Genomic DNA, 10757 nt, shown 5'->3' on the forward strand with positions numbered 1-10757 from the left:
GTGCTCACTTTGGTAGCACATATACTAAAATTGGAATGATACAGAGAAGATTAGCATGGCCCATGCTCAAGGATGACACGCAAACTCGTGAAGCGTTCTGTATTTTTTTTGTTTTGTTTTCTTCCTTTCATTAATTGGACTTTCTCTTTCTGTCTGGTGTCCGGACTTTCCTAATTGGCATTTGAGACCCCAAATCTGGCATCAACCTCAACCCACGCTCACTCTTTCCCCCCTCCTGGACCCTTCTGCCTTTTGTATGCCAATTCTCAGAAATAAAGATCTTTCGTCTGCTTTTTTAAACTTTGGATTCTGTAATTGGTTCTTATAGTAACAAATAAAAAGCTGTTTTCATCAGTAAGTAAATAAATAAAACATATATGCTCACAATATATATTTACTGTTACTTTTGCTACATCCCTTAAGACTGTGGGTACACTGTGCTTTCGATTTCAAATCTGTCAAGAAATTTTCTTACTTTTCATTTTTCTCTCTCTTGCTATTCTTCTACTGATTACTTTAGAGCATGTTTAATTTTCATGTGTGTGAGTTTCCTAGCATTCTTGGGCTAGGGAGTTCTAATTTCATTTATCTGTAATCCCTTCATTTGAATCTGAATCACTAATTCATTTATCTGTAAAACACTTTTATGATTTTAACACCCTTGAATTTGTTAAGACATATTTTGTGGGCTAATGTGTCTGTTCCACCTTGGAGACTATTCCATGTGCAATGAGAAGAATGCATATTTTTCTGCTTTTGTGATGTGTTAATTATGTTGTTTAAGTCCTGTATTCCCTTATTAATCTGTGTAGTTATATACACATAAACAACATCTATTGTATACATGATCAGCATCAGATATGCACTTGTATATCTAGCGTAGGTTTCTAAAATTTTATTTTGTCCCTTTTATTGGGTCACAGTTTTTTTTTTTTTTTTTTGTAAACTTTGTACATTTTTGCTGGCTTTTGAAGAAACAGGCAATTCTAATGTACTTGGTATCTGTTACCGTTTACCAAGCGGCCCAGGAGCGTCTACGACGTGTCTTTAAGTTCTCTTCCGCCCCCTGGTGTCAAACAGTGGAACGGCACCTATTATATGCTGCCAGTTTCTATTTCAGCCGCTTCCTAATTTAGCGACCGGGAATTTTTCGTTAGTTACTTTATAATAGAATGAACCCCTCAGACAGTTCCAGAGATACCAGAAAGTTGGATTCACAGTCTGCTTTTTGGTTTCCATCCTTTAGAGGATATCCATATGGGGATTTTCTTCTAATTATTCTTTTGTTTGTTTTTATAAGAGAACTGTTCATCTCTGGTTGTGTGGATGGGGTAGGGGAAGGAAGAGCTGGAGAGGAAGGAATTGGGGGGGAGGGTTTTGCGCCTGGGACTTTGGAGCCTCGGGCATGAAAGTCTCTTTCTATATCACCCCGCCCTTCTTCTAATTGTTCTGCACTGTGCCTTGTAGCAGGAGCAGCATGAATCACTCCATTAAAGACTGAACTTTCACATAATTAAAAACATAATTTTATTTTAATGAAAGAGAGATACAGAATAGAAGAGGAGCTCTGTTAACTGTAAACCCCATCAATCTGCTACTCTCTGCTCTAACCCAGCTCTCTAGTCCTATTCTCAACTCTGACACCATCTTCTCAGACAATACTTTTTTTTTTTTAAAGAGTTTTTTATGTGGTCCAGGAGGTGGCGCAGTGAATAAAGCATTGGATTACCAACCATGAGGTCTCGAGTTGGATCCCTGGCAGCACGTGTACCACATGATATCTGGTTCTTTCTCTCCTCTTATCTTTCTCATGAATAAATAAATAAATTAAAAAAAAGAATTAAAAATATTTATTTATTTTCCCTTTTGTTGCCCTTGTTTTTTTATTGTTGTTGTTATTGATGTCATCATTGTTGGATAGGACAGAAAGAAGTGGAGAGAGGAGGGGAAGACAGAAGGGGAAAGAAAGACAGCTGCAAACCTGCTTCACCGCTTCTGAAGCAACTCCCCTACAGATGGGGAGCTGGGGGTCCAACTGGGATCCTTACAACGATCCTTGCCCTTTGCGGTCACGTGGGCTTAACCCCCTGCCCTACCTCCCGACTACTCCAGACAATACTTTTAGCCCACCTGAATGTTAGCTGTTGGGCTCAGGCAAAAAATACTAAAGTTGGGGCCGGATGGTGGTGCACCTGGTTAAGCGCACATGTTACAATGTACAAGGATCCAGGTTTGAGTACCCGGTCCCCACCTGCAGGGGGAAAGCTTTGCGGGTAGTAAAACAGTGCTGCAGGTGTCTCTCTGCCTCTCTCCCTCTCTATCACCCCCATCCTTCTCGATTTCTGGCTGTCTTTATTCAATAAATAAATACAGATAATAAAAAACTACTAAAGTCATGGTCCCCTTGGAATCTATCTAAAATAGACTTCCTAGCTTCTTACCATACCAAGACCCTTAGTTCTATCTGCTCTCTTCTTACCTTTAGGTTCCTGATTATTAAACAAAATTTCCTGCTTTATATCATATAACCTTTCAGCCACCAAGCTGCAGACTATATCATGATTCCATCATGAGTTCTTTGGGCAGATCACTTCACAAAGTTTTCCTGGAACCTCACCTCTCCTGGGCCCTACCCCACTAGGGAAAGATAGAAACAGGTTAGGGGTATGGATCAACCTGCCAACATCCATACTTAGCAGGGAAGCAATTACAGATGCCAGACCTTCTACTTTATGCACTCTATAAAGAATTTTGGTCTATACTCTCAGAGGGATAAAAAATAGGGAAGCTTCCAATGGAGGGGATGGATATGGAACCCTGGTGGTGGGAATTATATGGAACTGTGCCTCTATTATCCTACAACCATATTAATCATTATTAAATCACTAATAAAAAATAGAAAAAACAAAACAAGAGGAGCTCTCTATTCTCCAGCTATCTCAAGAAGCATAGTACAAGTTGTAGTAAATTACTGTTGGAAGATGTCACAGCTTGTTTACAGCCCTCCTCCACATTTATATATTTGTGTCTGGGGTTTAGACATATGACTGGCTTCAGTTAACGTAATACTAGGATTTGAAAACTTTTATTTGTGTTTATTTATTTATTTATTTGTTACTGGATAGAGACAGGGAGAAATTGAGAGGGGAGGAGGAAGTAGAAAGGGAGAGAGACAGAGAGACACCTGCAGCTCTGCTTCACCACTTGTGAAGCTTTTCCCCTACAGGTGAGGGGACCAGGGACGTGAACCTGGATTCTCCTGCACTGTAATGTGAGTGCTTAACTAGGTGCGCCACCACCTGGTCCCATGAAATCTGTCCTTTTAAGCCCTGCAACTGCCCCATGAAGATGAAGTGAAAACAGACTACATGAGCCCAAAATGATTTATCCCAGATGAGCACCACCTCACCCTCTCCCCATAACCTTATGTTCTTCCAATTAAGTGAAAAATACAACAATAAATAGGATATCTTTAGACTTAGTCGATCTAGTTGAGGCAGTGCTGGGCTAGCATGGGGGTGCCTCTTCCTGGGCACATACTCTCTGGGCTGAAGAGAACTCTACCGGAGCCATCCTGGGCTGCTACTCACTCAGTAACTCGAGGGAGATGACTCAGGAACCAAACACATGACAAGACAATGTCTTTATTTATCAGAGAGCCACGACTTTTAAAAGGCTAGACCCAGAAGTGGCAAGTCAGAAATGGAAATGGCTAGGAAAGGGGCGGAGAAAGGCAAAAGGGGCTGGAAAGGTAGGAACTTCCTTAGCAACTGTTGCGAGGGTTTTAACTGGTAGGATTAATATTACCCTGCATGCAAGGAGGGTCTCCAGGCTAGAAAGAAGATAGATCAAAAGAATGGAATGGGTGGGGATCTTTCAGGCAAAACAATGATTATGTAGATAGGCCATAGTATCAGGAATGCAGGGTGCTTTGTGAGGCTCCTCACAATTTCCCGACAAGGCAGAGGAGAGCTGAACTGCTCAGTCAATTCACGGAACTGTGAGATGAGAATTAATCTTTGTTGATTTATGTCACAAATGCTGGATAGTTTGTTTTAGCAGCAAAAGGTAAATCGACATTTTGGGTTAATTTGCTCACTTCTGATTTACTATAGTTGGATAAATGGGCTTCTTCTTTAGGCCAATTAAGGCTCTCCTGAATGTGACTTCAGAATTGGTCTCACCCAAAGCATGTGGCTGAGATCAGAGATTCTTGAGGACCCTCTGTTTCAGAGAAGTAGTTTTGGTTACTGGCTTTCTCATTCTTCCATCCAGGTACAGTGAATGCATTTGACTCCACCAATTTTATCCTTGAATTTTGTCTACTGTTGAGTTCCTCTAATGTATTTGTTGTTGTCAGGTTTTGCTGGTGCTTTGTACCTGCATAACTCCACTGTTCCCAGTGAATTCCCTCCTTGCCCCCCAGCTAGAGGGTGGGAGAGAAATAGAGAGGAGAGACATCATAACATTGCTTCATCACCACAGTGGAACTCCCAGTTGGTTCTATGTTCCCACATGGCAGCTGGGGGATGGAACCTGGTCCCTGTATCTGGTAAACTGTCCTCTCTATCAGAAGAGTTCAGTTTTCCTTTGCTCAATGTTTAAACTTTTCTCATACTTTCTCTGTCATGATGAAGTTCTTTGCCACTTATCTCTTTATTTCAGTAAGCATTATTAGGACTGGTGTTTTGATATCTTCCTTAGGTGGGTTACATATCTTTATTGTACTTGTTCTCCTCTGTGTGAGACCTGGTATTTGAAATCATAAGTATTTGGCAGCCATGAGGCTTCTGAGGTCATGAAGACCTGGGTAAAATATTTCAGCACATTTCACAGTACAATATCAGAATGCAATTATCAACAGTATTCTATGCACTAGTAATGAATAGAATTGTATTTACAAAAAAAAATAACTTGTTTAGGAAAGATTTATATGATGAAAAATATAAGATATTACTGAAATTAAAAAATATTTCTTATATTTTTAACTTGATAGGATAGATAAATTGAGAAGGGAAGGGGAGATAGAGAAGGGGAGAGAGAGAGACACTGGCATCACGACTTTACCACTTGGGAAGTTTCCCTTGCAAGTGGGGGTTGGGGGCTTGAAACTAGCTTTGCTCATGGTAACGTGTGCTCAATCAGGTATGCTATTGCTCAGGTTTTTTTTTTTTTTTTAAACATTTTATGTTATTTTAATGACACATACACACACACACACACACACACACACACACACACCCCAGAGCACTGCTTAGCACTGGCTTATTGTGGTGTGGAGGATTGAACCTGGGATTTAAGAGACTCAGGCATGAGAATCTTTTTTTTTTTTAATCTTTTATTTACTGGATAGAGATAGCCAGAAATCAGGAGGGAAGGGGGAGATGGAGAGAGACAGAGACACCTGCAGCACTGCTTCACCACATGTGAAGATTTCCCTCTGCAGGTGGGGACTGGGGGCTCGAACCCAGATCCTTTTGCACTGTAAGGTGTGCACTCAGTCAGGTGTGCCACCACCAGCCCGCTATAGCATGAGAATCTTTTGCATAACTAGTATGCTATCTCTCCCACTCAAGATATTTGTTGGAATATGCAATATTTTTCAAATGTCAGTTCTACCCTCCAAAGATCTATAGTTTGTGTGTTTGTGTAGTCACTGTTAAAAATCTCAATTACCTTTTCTTTTTTTACACATTGAAAACATTAAGTTTCAGCATTTCCCTACCCCCCCCCCACCCCCAGAGCACTGCTCTTCTTTGGCTTATGATGGTGTGGGCCATTAATTCTGGGACCTCAGAGCCTCAGGATTGAGTCTTTTTACATAACCCTGCCCCCCTAGTGGCATTTTAATGGATCCTGAATAGCAAAAGAAGTCATGACAAAACAAACAAACAGATACAAACAGAGACCCAGACTTTTCTTTTTTCTTGTCAGACCACTGCTCACTCAGTTTTGGTTTATGGTGGTGCTGGTGATTGAACCTGGGACCTCTGGTGCCTCTTGCACTAAAGTCTTGGACCCAGGCTTTCTGCTATAAAAATTACGGCAAAGTTACAGTAGCCAGATAGTGTGGCATTGTCATAAGGACTGACATATAAACTAATGGAATGCAACAAAGAGTCCAGAAATCAACCCTCATATATGTTCAAGTGATTTTCACAAAGGTTTCAAGAGCATTCATGGAAAAAAACCAGACTTTTCAGCAGCCCGGCGGTAGTGCAGCGGATTAAGTGCACGTGGTGTGAAGTGCAAGGACTGTGTAAGGATAGTGCAAGGACCTGCGTAAGGATCTGGGTTCCAGCCCCTGGCCCCCACCTGTGGGGGGGTTGGCTTTACAAGTGGTAAAGCAGGTCTACAGGTGTCTTTCTCTCCCCTCTGACTTCCCCTCCTCTCTCGATTTCTCTCTGTCCTATCCATCAAGGATGGATATGCACTGAGCCCCATCAATAACTCTGTGGCAAGCCACCTCTCACCCTTCCCTCCCACCCCCCCAAAAAGATAAAGCCTCCTCATTTATTTCCTTAGTATTTCCCCCTTTAAATTATACATTAAAATTATAAATTCTATTATCTCATGATAACAACACTTATATAGTCGCTGATATAACTTTATGTACAACTATACTAAAAATAATGACAAAATTTGTGATCCTTTCTCTAATAGGAATGAATTTCTTATTTATTCCATCTCCACTCCTTAAATATAAATTCTCTTTCTGTGTCTTTGCTGTGGCTTATGGTGGTCAGCCTCTGGCATGAGTTTTTCTGTATAGTTGCTATCTGCCCAGAGTCACTCTTTTTAAAATTCAGTTCATTTAAACCCCAAAAACAAAACATAACAACAAAAAAAATTCGACTACCTAGTTCAGTCTCTGGCAACTACTGGTTGTGCTGGTACTTGGAAATTGAGGAATTTGGAAGGTGAGTGTCATGAGGACAGAGGCAATATAAATGTAGATATAAACATCCTATCATATCAAAGAAATGTCCATACCTCTTCATATAGACACAGTAAGAAGTCTGCTATCATTGAGCTATAAAACATATCCTTACTACCAATCTTCCATCTTGGAATTTCCACTTTGCTGTCGGGCTAGGGACGTGTGCGTGAGAGATGACCCAGGAACCAAGCTCATGGTGGCAGGACAATTCAAATCTTTATTCATCCGAGCGCCCCAGAGTCGGGAGGTAGCATACCTGGTTAAGCCATGTGGTGCAAACCACAATGACCGGCGTCAGCCTCCCACTCTGCTTTTCTCCAGCCAGAAAAGGGGACAGCCAAGTCAGAAGCAGAAGTGACTTGACAATACCACACATGGTTAGGAAAGGGGTGGAAAAAGGTGAAAGGGGCTGGGAATGGTGGGGCTTCCTTAGCAACTGTTGCTAGGGGTTTAACTGGTAGGATTCATAAAACCCTCTGCAGGCTTGAGGGTAGAAAAAGAATATATTAAATGAGCAGAATAGGTGGAGGAATAGGGTGGAGGCCTTCAGCCATTTGTTAGACAAAGCAGAAGATTGGTATGTAGATGATAAAAGGATGGGCCATAGTATCAAGGAATGCAGGGTGGAGCAAGGGGAGCTGGCTTAATGTTTTAAGGAATGCTGGGCTACTGGAGGCAGAAAAATGCAGGGTGCTTTGTGAGGCAGGAAGTCTGATATGGTGTGGTAATCCATTGGGGTTCCTGTGTACCCCCTTGCTCAACCTCTACATAGAGAGAGAGACTTAACAGGATAGACACAATCCTCACATCAAGCCCTGCCATGCTCTACCACATCCTCACAATTTCCCTACACTTTGTAGTAAATGGCAATATTTGCTTTTCAAGACATTTAAAATATCAGTTATAGAGCCATGGAGGGACCAGGTGGTGGTATACCCAGTTGAGTGGACATGCTAAAATGCATAAGCACTAGGGTTCAAGCACCTTGCTTCCATCTGCTGGGGGAAATCTTCACTAGTGGTGAAGCAGTGCTGCAGGTGTCTAGTTTTTCTGTCACTACCCCTAAAAATAAAGCCATAGATATGTCATTTTATGTTTAATGAGAATATTCCTTGAAATATCTCCATGTTCATTAACTAGTTCATTTTCAGCCCTGTCTCTGAGACTCATACTTTTTTTTTCTTAGTTCTGATTATGGTAGAATTACCCTACATTCTTCATTTTAACAGATTCCTCCCTATAAATCTTCTACTGCCCTCAAAGGGGGTAATTCCTGAATAAAAACATTCCAAGGAATGATTTTACAGGGACTTTTTTGTGTATCTTATTTTATTGATATGAGATTTTATTTTTCTGTGAAAGTTACTTCTAGTTAATATTGCATTACTTGTGACTTTTCTGATACTGATTTTTTATTTCTTTTGGGAATCTTATTTGCATTGCTTACATTTGTTACATTTCTAACTTGAATGGTGAAATGGATCAGATTATGCCACCCCTAATATGTGACTGTGGCATAAGACATAACTAGAATTTGGAGGATGGAGGAGTAGCATAATGGTTATGCAAACAGACTCTCATGTTTGAGGCCCAAAAGTCCCAGGTGTAACCCACTGCACCTCCATAAACCAGAGCTGAACAGTTCTCTGGTAAAAAGAAAATAAACAAAAACAACAACAAAAAACGATCAGGAGGTTACATTAGTGGATAAAGTTGGATTTGAAGGCATGAGGTTCTGAGTTCAATCCCCAGTATCATTATGTCTCGTGTTTGTATGTCAGATGCTCTACCCACTGTACCACCTCCAAGGTTACAATCATCAAGTCTCAGTGATGTGCTGGTTCTATTTGAATCTCTCAAAAAAAAAAAAAGTCTCAAAATTGAGTGACAGTCACTGAAAATAATCTCTTCCATTTTTATGGACATACACCTGGAAATAAGATCTGTATCTCCTTTTGGTATGGTGGAATAAAAGAACTCATTAGGCAGAAAGTATTATTTGTGTAAAATAATCTACACTCAATCTTCCACTGACTTAATTATAAAATTGCATAAAGTTCATATATGGGGGATAGTAAAAGAGTTCATTTGGTTAGTGTTCTGCTTTGACATGTGTGCAGCCCAATTTCAAGCCTGGTCCTCCAATGCATCACAGAAACTTTCATTACTGTAATCTTTTTCACTCACTCACCCACTCACTCACTCACTCACTCACTATCTCTTCCTCTCTGTATCAATAAAAAAATAAAATCATACATGACTGTATGACACATACATACATAGACACATCTTTATAATCTTAATATCAATAAGGTCTCTCCTACATAGATGAAATATATATATTACTTTAAATGTTTTTCAACTTGAAGGGATACAGTCACTGAAGCTTAGTAAAGAACATTACTTAAAAACATTTTTTAAAAAATATTTATTTATTCCTTTGTGTTGCCCTTGTTGTAGTCATTATGGTTGTTGTCATTGTTGGATAGGACAAAGAGAAATGGAGAGAGGGGAAGACAGAGAGGAGGAGAGAAAGACACCTGCAGACCTCCTTCACCACCTGTGAAGTGACTCCTGTGCAGGTGGCAAGCCGGAGGCTTGAACTGGGATCCTTCTGCCGGTCCTTGTGCTTTGTGCCACCTGTGCTTAACCGCTGTGCTACAGCCCGACTCCCAAGAACATTACTTTTTTCTTTTTTTTTTGAACATTACTTTTTTCAAATAATGACTTTTTATATTTGATGACCCTGTAAAACATCTTTCACATTATCACACTTATAGGTTTTTCTGTCCCTCAAAGATTTATTTTTTTTTCCATGGTGAAAATTAACTGTAAATTGTGTGACCTGTCTCATAAATGTAATTTAGGCAGGTAAAATGTAAAACAAAGCTTTTGTATGGTATTCATACCATTTCCCCCACTGTGTACATTGTTTAGTATACTGATACCTGATATTCAAAGGAAAATTTTCTTACATTTACAGTATCATTTCTCACCTGTGTGAATTCTCTGATGTTGTCCAAGGTTTGATTTATGTCTGTAAGTTTTCCCACACATATCACAGCTATAGGGTCTTTCTCCAGTGTGAGTTCTCTGGTGTTGCCCAAGACCTGACTTCTGTCTAATAGCTCTTCCACACTCATCACAATGATAAGGTTTCTCCCCTGTGTGACTTCTCTGATGTACTCTAAGGCACGACATAAAGGCAAAAATTCTTTCACATTCATTACACTTAAAGAGTTTCTCCCCAGTGTGAATTCTTTGATGTCCATTGAAATGTGCTTTCTGGCTAAAATCTTTCCTGCATTCTTTGCATTTATAGGGTTTCTCACCTGTGTGACTTCTCCAATGAACTTTAAGGTATGACATAGAGGTGAAGGTTTTCCCACATATATTGCATTCACTGGATTTCTCCCCTCTGTGAATTCTCTGGTGTTCTCCAAGGCTTGACTTATATTTAAAAGTTTTCTCACACTCATCACACTTATGTCTATCTCCTATGTGACTTATCTGATGCTTTCTAAGCTTTGAACTCTGGTTGAATGTTCTTCCACATTCATCACATTTATAAGGTTTCTCTCCTGTGTGTGTTCTTTGATGTATTCCAAGAAAATACATCCGACTAAATGTTTTCCCACATTCATCACATTTATAGGGCTTTTCCCCAGTGTGAATTCTTTGGTGTACTCTAAGGTACGATTTCTGTCTGAATGCTCTCCCACATTCATCACATTTATAGGGTTTTTCCCCAGTATGAATTATCTAATGATCTTCTAGGTATGATTTGAAAGAAAAAGTTTTCCCACAGTCATTGCAT

The 10757-nt window shown here is 40.1% G+C and overlaps 1 non-coding gene across 1 annotated transcript; it reads left to right on the forward strand.

Annotated features, from left to right (window-relative positions):
• LOC132541018 (U6 spliceosomal RNA) lies at window positions 1–107 on the forward strand. Its single transcript, XR_009552213.1, has one exon. It is a non-coding gene; the product is annotated as a U6 spliceosomal RNA (small nuclear RNA).
• The last annotated feature ends 10650 nt before the right edge of the window (window positions 108–10757 follow it).

This window comes from Erinaceus europaeus, chromosome 10, assembly GCF_950295315.1.
Source record: "Erinaceus europaeus chromosome 10, mEriEur2.1, whole genome shotgun sequence".
NCBI lineage: Eukaryota > Metazoa > Chordata > Mammalia > Eulipotyphla > Erinaceidae > Erinaceus > Erinaceus europaeus.